This window comes from Molothrus ater, chromosome 1, assembly GCF_012460135.2.
Source record: "Molothrus ater isolate BHLD 08-10-18 breed brown headed cowbird chromosome 1, BPBGC_Mater_1.1, whole genome shotgun sequence".
NCBI classification, from domain to species: Eukaryota; Metazoa; Chordata; class Aves; order Passeriformes; family Icteridae; genus Molothrus; species Molothrus ater.
The window spans coordinates 149,495,280-149,508,883 of NC_050478.2; the positions used below are offsets into that span (position 1 = coordinate 149,495,280).

At 42.0% G+C, this 13,604-nt stretch overlaps 1 protein-coding gene across 3 annotated transcripts in view; it reads right to left on the minus strand.

Moving 5' to 3' along the window:
• Positions 1 to 13,604, minus strand: part of SLC45A4 (solute carrier family 45 member 4) — an 85,471-nt gene that overhangs the window by 48,829 nt on the left and 23,038 nt on the right. The window lies entirely within an intron of this gene.

Consider the following 13,604-nt stretch of genomic DNA (forward strand, 5'->3'; position numbering starts at 1 on the left):
CTACTAGACATCTAATATCCTCAGAAAGGGATGGGATCCTCTCTGCAAAGCGCACTCAGAAAACAAGCAATCTCTTTTCCTTATTCTATTACCCTGGATAGATCCTGAAATCTCAAGCCAAGGGGGAAATCCAGAGAAAGAAGTAGAAACCTGAACTGCCAACAAGATAAATTTGGCTTTGTGCCTTTATTGTTTAAAGAGACACCAAAATACACGTGCAGTTAGTGTAAGCTATCTTCAGAGGGAGGAATATAAAAGGGACTCCACAGAATGAGTGTAAATAACAGCTACAGCTTCAATTCAGGACTGAGTGTCTCCTAATAATTCTAAAAGGCACACCAACTAGAGCTTGGAGAGTGGGTGCTGATTTGAAGGATAAACAGGAACAGCAACATCTTGCTCAGATAAATTTTTGGAATTAGTCTAACAGGCACCTAGCATTAAAGGACCTCAGCTCAGGAACTGTAGGGCTATTCACAGAACAGAGGAAGAACTCACCAAACTGTGAGCTGATCAGTGAATGCTGCCTTCAGTGCTCTGAGGCTACCTGCTCATGCATCTCACCAGACTGACAGGAGCATTCTCTAAACTTGAGTAATAGCATCTAGCAAGAGCATGGGCTTTATGAAGAGAGTTCAGTTAAATAGCTCTCATTCACTGTCTGTCATCCCACACACCTTTTATTATAGTGCTTAAAACTTGTGGTTCCATCACTGACTTTTCCTCATCTTGCTCCACTCACATTCAGTCTGGATTTATCTCTGCTGCTCTGCTCAGATGGCAGAAGAAATACCAGAACAAGAGTTTTAGTTTCTACTCTTTTCTGTGGTTTAATCACCTTTATGGTTTGGCAGCAGCTGTTGGGAACAGGCACAGCACAAGACAGGGACTCAGCTCTCTAAGCTCTCAGAGCTTTCTGTTCTCTGATCCTAAAAGTATAATGGATGCAGAGTCTTCTCACTGCTCCTCTGGAAAGCTGAGCCTGACCTCACAGTATTCCAGATGTTACATTTGCAGCTGCCTGATCTGTCAGCTCCTAATCAACTTGCAACTTATTATTGCAAGATTCTACTTGCAATAAGATATTAAATTTCTCAAATTTCAAAACTGTCTTGTTTGTCTTCCAGGAGATTGCCCACAGCAGCATCCCAAGCAAGGAGTATCACAAATGGCAGAAGTCAGACAAAGGATGATGGGAGCACACATACACCTGGCTGAAGCTGTTTGGTGTTTCTGACTAGATAAATTTCAAATGGATGTTCTCTTTCTGTGCTGCAGAAGAAATGAAAGGCTTGCATCTATGGAAAGAAATGGGGGAGACCAGGAGGACAGCTGTCATATCTCCCAGGGGGTGAGTTAAAGTTACAAAACTAACTAAAGTCAGGTACTTGAATGAATACTGCACATATTACCTAATCTCAAATTTTCAAAGAGTTTTACATCTTCAGACTATTTCTTTAAACAAATGCTCTACTTTTAACTGAACACTTTCTCTTATCAGTTTATTCTGGTACAAGATAGTGGCTTGGCTTCCACCCCAATTCCCATGAAGATAGTTAACACTTACAGATTCCTTTCTCTAACATTACAACCAGCTACATCCATTTATCACACGTGGAATTGATAAGGGATACAACATTCATTCCTGAATTATTTTGCTGTCTCATTGTCTGCAAGGCATTTATAAATAAGAGTTTGTTGAAATTAACTGACTTGTCATTCAACTTTACCACCCCAAGTCCTTGAAAAGCAGACAAAAAGTTGTTACCTTCATATGGTGATACATATAGTCCTAAGTATTCAAGTGCTACACCTGCTTGAAGTGTACAGCTGTTAAGAGCAGGCAAACCAAAAATATGAAGTGCATGAGGCTTTGAGCAACTGGCAGTTATCCTGGTGACATTAACTTTGCCTAGAATTTCTAAAAGCCTTGTGTAAGCACTTTGGCATAATGGATAGCTTGTTATAGGCCTCTGATTCAAGGAAGAGATTTTAGAATTGATTCTAGACAAGTAGAATTGCCTGAATTGGGTCACTCAAGAAATCTTCCAAGGAAATCCTACTCTGAAACACTTGAAGGTTTTAATAAATTAGCAATCACATAGGATTTCACAAGTCTTAATAAGCAGTAGGATGTGCCATACATTCCTGAATATATTCAGGCTCTGTCAAACTTGATGAAACCATCACTGAAGTGGGTGGGACACTCAGACTTAAAGGACATTACAACAGCTCCCACAAATTTTGCTATGAAGAGTAGCTGGAGTACTCCCAAGTAGCTGGAGTATTCCAAAACAGTATTCCCAAGAAGGGTTTCAGAAGATTTCTGGTGTTGGTCCAGAAATATCAGCCCATGCACTGCAAGCAGGTTTACTGATCAGGGATCTCTCTGCAAGGATTCAAAACCATAGTGTGAAATAAAACCAAAAACCTAACAAATATTTATTCAAACAATGCTTCCTGATAGTGGTTTAGAGAAGGGGTTGCACGTTTTTTAGGAAGACCTGTGGATTCCAGCAGAGAAACATGACCCAAGTCAGTACATCCTGTTGAAAGGAGATATTCTCACTTTTGTCCTATTGTTCTTTTAGAGGGGAGGATCACCTTATATGACAAATGATTCCTCATCAAGCACAACAACATTCAAGCCAAACACTTCAGTGAGCAAAGCATGCTGTACATCAAATTGAGCCAAGCAGAAAAAACTGAGAGAGGAAATAATCAAAAGGACAGGAACCAGAAGACATGACTACAAAGTCTGAAAGGCATGAGATTATTTTTAAACAAAGTCTTAACAGAGGGCTTCAAATGTAGAAGCTGTTGAAAGAACAACATAATGTGATCTCTCCATGAGGAAGGTAATGATTAGGCCAAATTAGAGAATTAGAGAATATTTTCTAGATGCAATGGGTAACAGAAGTGCTATTATCCATCAGGGGGAGGACAACCAGCAGGTTCACTCCTTCCTTGCCCCACTCATGGATCAACTTCTCATGGTTCTACAAGCTGAGGTTGCTCCCTGCCATTCTTTCATCCTCCTTGTGAGCACACAGAGTTTCCCATGTCCCTGAGCCCACAAAGGCACAGACATTTGCATGTGCTGCGTGTGTAGGTGTGAGTCTTCAGCAGTAACACAGGAAGCTGAGGAAGAAAACTATTCATTTCTTGTAGCTTGTGAACAGGAAAGTACACCTAACAAAATCTTAATGCAAGTTACTGGTCAGTTCAGAGGTATTTGACATTTTACACTTTAGTCACTTGTCAGAGTGAGGAAGCCCTTAGGGTGATAAATTTCATGCTTACTGAACCTTATTTTAATGAAATGCATGGCTTGCCCTTCTGGGGTGTATTTTATTTTGGCAGCTTTACTGAGAGCATTGTGCTTAGTCATTTTACTTTTTCAATTATGAACAGCATAGGACCAGCACATGCAATAAACTAATGCTTTTATCATTTGAGTAATCACCTGACAGATTTTCAAGAGGAATAAGATTTGATTAAAGCAATCAGCAGTTAACCATAATATACCCTTAACTGTTTTAGGTTTTAAGAGCCTAAATAGATTTAAAATAATTTAATGTTGCTTTGTACAGCAGTCAAGATTTAACAGATGAAACAGGGACACCACATCCTTGTTATCTCATTTAAGTGAAAACCATTTATCATCCTGTTAAGCTTTTATTCTTCCAGTAACAAATTTCAAAGTTCAATGTATTGCCTCTATATAAAGACTTTTGCAAAACACATGGGGAGACTTTTGACCCATAGACTTCTTTGGAGAAGTACATATGATCATATAGTAGAACAGGCATAATTCAAAAGGTCACTTCCATTTTGTTTTAAACCTTTCCTTTTAAGCCAAAAGACATTTAAATTTAAGTTTCAATTCTACATTAAAACAGCCATAATGTGACACATTACTCTCCTTAACTTGTATTCTGGTTTTCAATCAAGCTGCAGTCAGTTTATGTTAACTTAATTGGGGTAGAGAGTTAGGGGATAAAAATGTCTTAGTTTATCAGGAAAAAATAAAACCTGCAGGAAAAGAGTTCACATGGTGCCTGTAAAATTCTTCCTATTTATCTCTAGTAATGTGAACAGCAGTGTGCATAACTCAAACAAGTTTTTGCTATGAAAGCTTTTTCATCTTCCTCTGAGGACTTTGTGTGCCCTTGCTCACCACTCACACATGAAGTCTGGAAAAACACAATGAATATAAAATGTGCAACTGTATTCTGTATTCTACCCAATGAAAGAATACTTGTCATGTTAGAATGAGCATCAACCAGGCGTTTTAAACCTTCACTGGCAAGCAGAGCAAAACTCAGCCTTCAAAACGTGGAACTGAAATTTACATAGACAAATTTCCCAGGTATGAAACGTGAATTCCTTCTGAAGAACAGAGTAATCAAAACAGACTCCAGTTTACTTTAGGACACATGGGCTAAATCAGCCATCTGGGTAGGATCTTCAGAGGCTTGATCCCAGATTTCTTTGCTGAACAGCAAATAAACTGCACTCAAGTATGTGCCTTCTCATATGCTTTTTGTTAAACACTCCCTACCATGAGGGGCAGGCTGGACAACCATTTGCTGAGATTAAACTATTTCAGAAGCACTGGCAGTTCAATGTTGCAGCCACAGCTGAATCCCACCAGTCTGTGAGCAGTGACACCTGTCTGTCACTTTGGATACATCCTCCCCACACAGGCTGGGAGTGAAACCCCCCACCTACCTGATGAAAAAAAGCTTCCCAGACTTTCAGGCTTTTGCTGCACAATCTACAGTTTAATTCTGCACCTAAACTACTTAGTCTCAGAAGGGAGTGAAGATCTAACATGAAATTATGGGGCCCAGATATAAACAATGCAGGATGTATTCATTGCTCATGTAAGCCTGCTGTATTTTCATTATTCCCTGCAAGGCTGGAAGGGTCACAGCATTATTACAAGCCTAAGCCCTTTCAGATGCAAAAAGACAGACTTGTGTAGCTTTAGTCTTAGCTGCTCACATCAAGCAACTTAGAGCTCCAGATTGTCCTATGAGGCCAACAAATTAATGAAGGAAAATTCTGGGCTCTTGCTTGCTTTTTCAGATAGGATGGAGTAGAGAAATTTCCAGCCTTGGCTTCCTGCTTTCCTCTCAGTCCAGTCCAATATTTTAAAAATTTCTCTGGTGAAAGCCAAGAATTGGCCAGTGTTCTTGTTTTTCTCATTCTTTGAAAAGATATGACTATTATCCAGACAATGAGAAAGGAAGTTATTTAAACCCTACATCAACAGTGAGTAAGAAAATGAAGTATTATAATGGTATAAGCATAACTACATTGGGTAAGAATTAAAATTATGCTGGACAGTCATTAATGCAAAAATACAGAACCCATTTTTATTTAATATTTTGACACAGGCAGGCTTCCACTAAGTTACAGGGAAATGCAATATTAATGAACTGAATGCTGCTACTGGAGATAAACCAAGTGTTGCTTTCATTTGCACAGTACTTTCACCCTGACCACATTCATTTACATGCAAGAAGGAGAGGATGGTGCACAGTGAAGGTGTTATAAATACAGAGCTGAAGTATTCAAACACATGCCCTTATTAGAAAATATACCTTTAGCATTAAAGCTTGGAGAACCACTACCAACACCTCTTTATTTCAAACTTTTTTTTCACAGAGAAAGCAATTTTACTGTGAATGCCTGAAGCACAGAACTGCAGCAACTTTCTTATCCCATCTTCTAGGCCAAGATCTCCAAATCATTTGGACAGCAGCAATTTCTGCATGTAAAGCTGAAACCTTATTCCCTACTTAAAGAATTTGTCTTTTGTAAGCTATGGTGTGTGTGTGTGTGTGTGTATATATATCCAGTCAATACAATAATTTCACATAGGGATTTAAAGCTTTCTCTGTCACTGATGTGTCACCATGGGCCACTTAGCAGCATGGCTTTGTCACTAGGTAGCCCCTAAAACTTCAAAAAGGCCATCAGGGACACATCAGTTACTAAGTTCCCAACAGACAGAATGAGGCTGTGATCCACAATCAGGGCAACTCACCAGGTTCATTGAAGGATCCTGCAAGTGAGATACTCAGCAATACACAGACTCCTCACAGAGCCACCCAGACAGGGAGTCTGTTGACAAAGAGCTTCTTAAAGAGGCTGAAGCACAGGGAACAGTGTAGCCAGTATTGTAGCAGTGATAAATTCAGGCATTAATTACAGCCAGTTATTCAGTAACCAGCCCTAACAAAGAACTGGAACTGATCTCTTAGAATGTGTTAATTTAGGAGCATAGTTAATGAGGAAGAGAAAACTACTAAGTGCAGTTGAGGGAAATGCCATGCAGTGTTGGGCTGCTGGAATGAGCTGGAAGTTTGTAGTCTGATGAATGTACATGTTTCATAGTTTGCAGTAATTGAGCACTGGGGTTTTTTTATGTGTATCTTTACCACAAAGAGGTAGGGGTGATGCAGTGAAATTGTTCAAAGAGCAGAGTCAAGTTTATACTGTACATCCCTGAGAACTCATTAGGTTTTACATTGACAAAGTGATGTTACAGACATCTAGCCATGACCAGGCTAAGAATACCCTGGGACAGAGTAGTGAGGCTTTATCTTAAGTCATCACACCAAGGCTATAACTTGTCCACAAATATATCCTGCTGCTCCTAACCAGTAAAAGACTTACTAACAATGTAATACCAAACTCACTAGACACACAGGCATCTGATGTTAGCACAAAATTCACTGTATGGGAACCCAAACCCTTTTATATACAGCTTAATTGGGGGCTACTACACAATTGAACAGCCATGGTAGTGTCCATGTGTCATTTGCATACAAAGAAGATTAGAGATCCCACTAGTGCTATAGGGTCAAAAGGCTTGTTTTCAACTGGCACCCTGAGCTGTCACGCAAACTATCCCAGAGCAATTGTCTGGAAGGGGACACACCTTATCTGATTCAATTCCATTTCTTCAGTAGACTGAAAGATCTGCTATGCAGCTGCATAATGAGAGCTTTGAACAGACTGTACCTGGAAGATGACAAATTGGAAAGGTGATTTGAAAACAAAGCAGCAGAAAAAGCTCCAACTGTAAGGTCAGAAATGACTGTAGGAACGTGAAGGGAACAGGTAACTGCCCATTCACTCTCTTTTTTCAGTTCATTGAAAGGAATTTGACTTTTAGGGAAGTGGAAGTGCTATGATGTTGGAAACAATTAGGGTACCTGTGCACTGAGAGGTGGGAGCCTTTTCCCTCTACACCAAAGTTAGAAGCAGAACAAGAGCCAAGGAAAAGAACAAGCCTACATCACAGGCTGATTCCTCCAGCTACGAATCAGACAGCAAATGGGACATGCACTGGAAGGGCTGGTGTTAAAGCAAGCTGTGCATTTGTTTTGGGTTATTTTTTGAACTCTTGGGAGTTAGCTGGCCAGCCACACTACTCTAAGGAGCAATAGTTCAGACTGTCAGATCACTCCTCTGGGAGTACCCAGAGCCAGACTGCTCAGGCCAGTGCACTCGCTCAGATATTCCCCTCACGAAATCGGAGGATTTTTTACCCTGCCCCCCACTCCCCCCCCCCAAAAAAAAGACCAAACAAAAAAATCAACACCCCCTCAAGTTACCTGGAGGCACAGATCCAGCATCAAGACTATTTAAGAGTTGACTCCTGTTTCTGTTATTTGTATCTCCATGTGATTGATAAGAAAGTTGTAGGTTAAACAGTGCTGGAAGACTGTTTGCTGTGTGTAAGTGATGATAGGAAATGAAGTGGCACAGAAATCTGACTGCTCTGCAGTCATCGCTTGCTGGGTTAAGCCACTGGTTTCTGGATGTGGTCCAGAAAGATTGATCACATATTCAAGGGCAGAATGCAGAAGATAAGAGTGACATGCCGTTGTGCTTTTGTAAAAGAACACTGGGTTCGGCCCCCAGTTAGATCATTTATTTATCTGGCACTGAAGGGTGATAATGGCTTGTTTTCAAGTCTCCAAAATAAATGAACTACACTGCATGCAGAAGTAGTCCAGGCCAGCCAGCAGAGGATAGAAAATATGCAGGGTCAGCATAACACTGGTTTCAATTTCAGTTACAAAAACATTAGAGCTCTCATTTAAAACAAGATGAGGAAACTAGGTCCTCTCCCCACTCTGCTGAGAGAACCAACCTTCTCTCCCCAGAATACTGACAAAATCCACTTCAAACAGAGTTTAGCAAAACAATTCAGGGTAACACCTTTCTGCTGCCATTAACACACTAGAATTTTCTTTAAAGTATCTTTGGCTTACTCTTAAGACTAAATCTTATCTCCTACCCTTTTGTGCCTTGCTGCATGAGCAGCAGCTATTGACTGACAATTTCAGTCGTGCAAGGAAAGTATGTCTCAGTCCCCTCCCAGAACACCTCAGGCCACCAGATTAGTCAGTCTTCATGTAACACTGCAAAAGAGATTGAGTCAAGCCTGAAGTGTCAGGCCAGCCAGGCCTCCTAAAGCTAAAGTTTAATAGTCTTTATCCTCCATAAATGGGAGTCCTGGAAATCAAGTCTTCTCCATCTTTAACTGGGTCTTAAGTTTTGGTAGTTGTCCACATTGTAGAGACCAACTTCCCACCATCTATAGACTGAGATTCATGTTTTGAGCAGAATCCATGCCAGCAAGAGCCAAACCAAGGTCAGGAGCAGCTCTTAAGCCAAACCCAATCATTACCCAACAAAAGCCTTGTGTCCTGATGCTTGCCAGAGTCACTTGCCAAGAGCAAGTTTGATGAGGAAACCTGGCTGCTTGTCCCGAGTTGTTACAAAGCCGTATGCCAGCTGCAGTCCAAATGACTGCACAGCACTTGTTGGAAGTACCAGCAAGAAGGGGCTTTAGTTAATAGCCACCGTGTGCCAGTTAGGTCACAGCACAAACCACTCCATGGCTCAGACACTGAGTGCTCTGAACCCATCACTGAGTGTCCAAAGCCCAGCTTTTAACTTAAGGCAAATTCAGTCTTGGGCAACTCTATTGGAGGTCTAGATTTAATAGCAGGAAATCAGCTCTTTTTCATGCAGGGTACCTTGTTTCACTTGGAGGAATATTATGCTTCTTTACCACACTAAAGAGTAATCATTTTATTTAGAAGAGCAGTAATTACTCAGTGCTTGGATACAAGAGCCCCTCACAGTCCCAGAAGCAGGATATTATATCTGTTTACCAGTGGAAGCTTTGGGTAGTTTCTCTGGGCAGGGCTGTGACCCAACTGCAAGATGTGTGGGTAACTGATAAGCTGCTGATCGTAGAAGTCACCTGACAGCAGCAGCTCGCTGAAAGCACGCAGTCCCTGGTTCACAACACCCCACAGCTTAATGTGTCTGCTGCCATGCTTGGTTTCTGGGCTACCCAGATCTCCTGTCTGAAAGGTGACTCTCAGGTTAAAACATCAGCTGTCAAGCTACACACATGGTGTCACTCATCCTGACAGCATTCTGCTCCAACTTTGACAACTGGATTGTTTTCTGGTTTTGCATGGAGCATTAAACACACAACAGCTAGAAAGTTTATTGGACTTGATACAGCCATTATGGGCAGGTGTAATGCTCTGCTTAGGAAAAGTATTGTTTCACTCATGTCATGTTTAATGCTGGTATATTAAGCTAAGCAATGCTCTCTGCACTCTGTAATCCCCAAGTCAAGGGACTACTGCTGAATCAAAGTGTTCAGTAAGGCTGACACTAAGCCGAAGGACCACGAGCTCCAACAGAACAGGTATCAGATCAGTTAATCCATCCTAAAGGAAACAACTGCACACAAGGCTGTTCTGTTGGCAGTTTTGGTGAATCTTATGCCTAGAGTTGGAATAGGTCACAGCCTGGGATCTTACAAGTATTACAGATATAAAGGTCATGGGAGTGACCCTTGCAAAACTAAAACACAGCACAAACAGTTCTTCATATTACTCATTCCTCTGCAAGCTGCTAAAGCTTCCTCCTCCGTCACGACAGCCTTGTCACTTCCACAGGGCTCGCCTGGCAGATCAGCTGGAAAGCTCCATTTCAACTCCAATAGCTTTGCCTCTGTTCAGCATGCTTTTACACTATTAAAAGTAGCCTATAGCATTGCAGTCAGCTTGAAGGGCAAGTGAAGCTTGTTTTTATGTCAAACATGACACCAGCATACATACACTGTTGCTCAACAGATACTGCTTGATCATTTGATGAAATTATTTTAGGATGGCTTATGTTCTTAGAGGGGCAGAGGAGTTACAGACCACAAGTTAAGCTCAAAAGCAGCTGCCAGCTCCAACTTCTTGTGACGAGCAATGTGAGGGATTTCACTACTTTTGCCCAATATGCAAGTAGCAGTGCCCACATTCTACCAGTGGAACTGGCTTTCTACTCTAGGAATTGCTGCTGGAAGTCATAAGGTGCTCAAATAAATGGTGCATCACAAGCAGAGTTTACAGGCTAGACAAGATCAAATGCTCTTGTGTAAAGGAACTGTTTATAGCTTAAATCAGTGTCTGCTGAAGTGTTACATGCAGCTGTGTTCACAACTGCAGGCATCACCTGGCAGGTCATGCCAGCCATCACCTTCCTACCCAGGAATTCATGACCCCTAAAGCTTCAACATCTTTTTGAAGCTGGCAACATATTTTGACTGCATGAAAAGTTTTTCAAATGTTAGATGCAGGTTCCCTAGTGAATTACTCTGCAGGTACCATCCAATGTTAATATTCTCCTTGCTTTTATAAATGATCCATTTAAGTTTATACAGGGATAGAGGCAGAGTCCATGCATTCCTGCCTCAGCATACAAGCAGAGCAACATTATATTACCAAGTCTTAACTTTCTAGCTGCCAGAGAATCCAGGACTGGAGTGAGTTTAAAGGTAATTAACCTTGGAGGTCACAGCCCTGTGAGACAGGTCCAACTTCAGTCTGCTCTCTCAGAGCCTGGATTTCCACCTGGAGAATCAAGGCAGTTACCTCAGAGAGCTCCTCAAACAGGCTGAACACTTGCTTCAGTGGGAAAACTTAAGGTCACATGCACTTAGATATACAAGCATGTGCATTGTTTCAGTCAGAGTTACACCACGCTTCACTGGAAGCCACAAAAATATTCCACTTGTGCCACCCCACTGAAAAGGCAAATGAACAAAGTTGCACTTCTTGAGTTTTGCTGTAACACAACACAGAAGGAGCAGCAGGTTCATCAGCTGTTAGTCAGTGTTCCTGCCACCTTCTCATGACTAATAAGGACATCTCCAGCAGAAAACAACCTCCCAAGGCAGCACAATACAACTGTACTTAAAACAGACTGAATTTTCAAGGCACATTTCATCTTGGAAGGAGAGGATTGCCCTCGATTGCAGGCAGTCCCCACAGCATCCAAGCAAGATCACGTCAGCAGATACTGCTCATTCCTTTCTTAGCAACAGACTCGCAGAGAACAGCAGGATCCTGCAGGAGTTAACCCACAGCTACACAGGAGGGTTTATCTGTAGAACCACACATTTTCCTTTTGCTGAAGATGCCTCAGTCATACATAATTGAACACAAGAACTGCTATCATTTACTTGCTTGCAGAGGCACAAGCCAACCCATGTAAACCAGCCTCTGACACTCCAAATAGCAAACTAAAATAGAAGTTGTTCCACTGATCCCACCCATTAGATCATGGAAATTGTTATTTTGTCATGAAAACTCCCTTAAGTATCCAATTTAATCTCATTAATAGAGGAATGAAGCTCTCACTTCCAAGACAGCAGCTGCCACTACCTTTGACATAAACAGGAACTCACAGATGTTTTTTGGATGCATCTTTAGGAGTTTAAGGTAGTGTCAGCTTTTCAAACTTACAGTAAAAAACACTTCTGTAAGCATTTATAGCCAAAGTGTCAAGTAAATAGTTTAATCTCTTGTCTGAAACCTCTTCCCTTATTTAGGAAGGGGAAAACTAGGCATGTTGAACATTTCATCAATCCAGTATAATCACTAAACAAACCAAGCAAGGAAGACCTTATCTTTCACAGTACTGGTAGGAGGGAAGAAGTCACACAAGCCACACAAGCAGTGCAATCACATCAGCAACCCCCCCTCTGCCAGATATTTTCAAAAAAGCCTGACTTGGGGAGGGAAGCAGAAAGTATTCACAAGCTCACTCTTTGAGCTCAAGCACCTGCTCAAGCCATATTTCATTAAATATTTTAGTAGCACTGTCTGATCACAGCAGTGGAACATGATGCAGCTCACACTGGAGCAGTTTTTGCAGAGCACAGAGGATACATGCTGTAACAGTGCAATTCCTTCCCACGGATCCTCATAATGATGCAGTTATTTGGCTGTGTCTGTACCTAGTGCTGCCTCTCCTTGTAGATCCAATTCTTGTATCATCTCTTTTCCTGAAGGAGAAAACATCTCCTCTGTCTAACATTCAATATCCTGCAATATCTTTCCTATGCTTTTCCATTTGTAAGTCCCTGAATTAGCCAGGCTCCAGAAACATTGATTCAACTCACCGCACCCAGTGCCAAGTCAGAGCCTCGGCAAAATCTTTGCCTCCCCTCCTTTTTCCTCTCTATACCTAGAAAATACTGAAGGCAAAGCACTCCAACAGAAAACTGCCCCATGGAGAGAATATTTTTCAAGGTCAAGCAGAGTTTCTGCACCTGCTAAAGCTGCTAAATTGAGGCACCTCAAGAGTTGCAGATCACTGATAACATGATCTTAAGGAAAACTGCTGCATTCATGGAGTTTTAAGAGCAAAGTTGGAAGTAATTTCTTTCCCCAGTACCCTCCCACCATCATATCAGGCAAGGAGAGACTCAATTGTTTTGTGATAAAGCTTTGAGATCAGGTGACAGATTAAGTGTGGAATTATTCAAATGGCAGACTACTGAAGTTTAACAGTCTGAAAAGGCACGCTAATTTCCATCTTTGGTCCCTTTGTCAAGTCAGCTTCCAGCGCAGTCTCCACCCAACACAACCCTAAAGGGGCGCTTAACAAATTCTGACGAGAAAGGGGTGGCTATCTCAGACACTCCAAACAAGTCTCTCCAACATCACCTTACTCATTCTTCATCCCTTCCCAACCTCTGTAGGTTCCTTTGACCTGATTTCTCGCCACAGCACACAGCATTTCCAATTTCCACCTCTGCAGCCTAACATGTCCCTCACTCCCAAGATCCTCATTGTCTTCTCCACGATTTTACATACCCACATCCCAAAGCTCCCCAACCCTCTCACCTTTCCAGTCCCATAACTCCTTCACCTAAAAAGCTTATCAGCTCCTAACCCCAAATCTCTCATCCTGATTAGCCCCTCACCTCCCTCACCCTAAACCCTTCCTCAACTTCACCAACCCCTCACATTCCTCACCTTCACTAGCCTCTCACCTCCTTCATCCCAAACCCTTCCTCACCTTCACCAGCCCCTCATCTTCCTCACCCCAAACCCTTCCTCACCTTCACCAGCCCCTCATCTTCCTCACCCCAAACCCTTCCTCACCTTCACCAGCCCCTCATCTTCCTCACCCCAAACCCTTCCTCATCCTCACCAGCCCCTCATCTTCCTCACCCCAAACCCTTCCTCACCTTCACCAGCCCCTCATCTTCC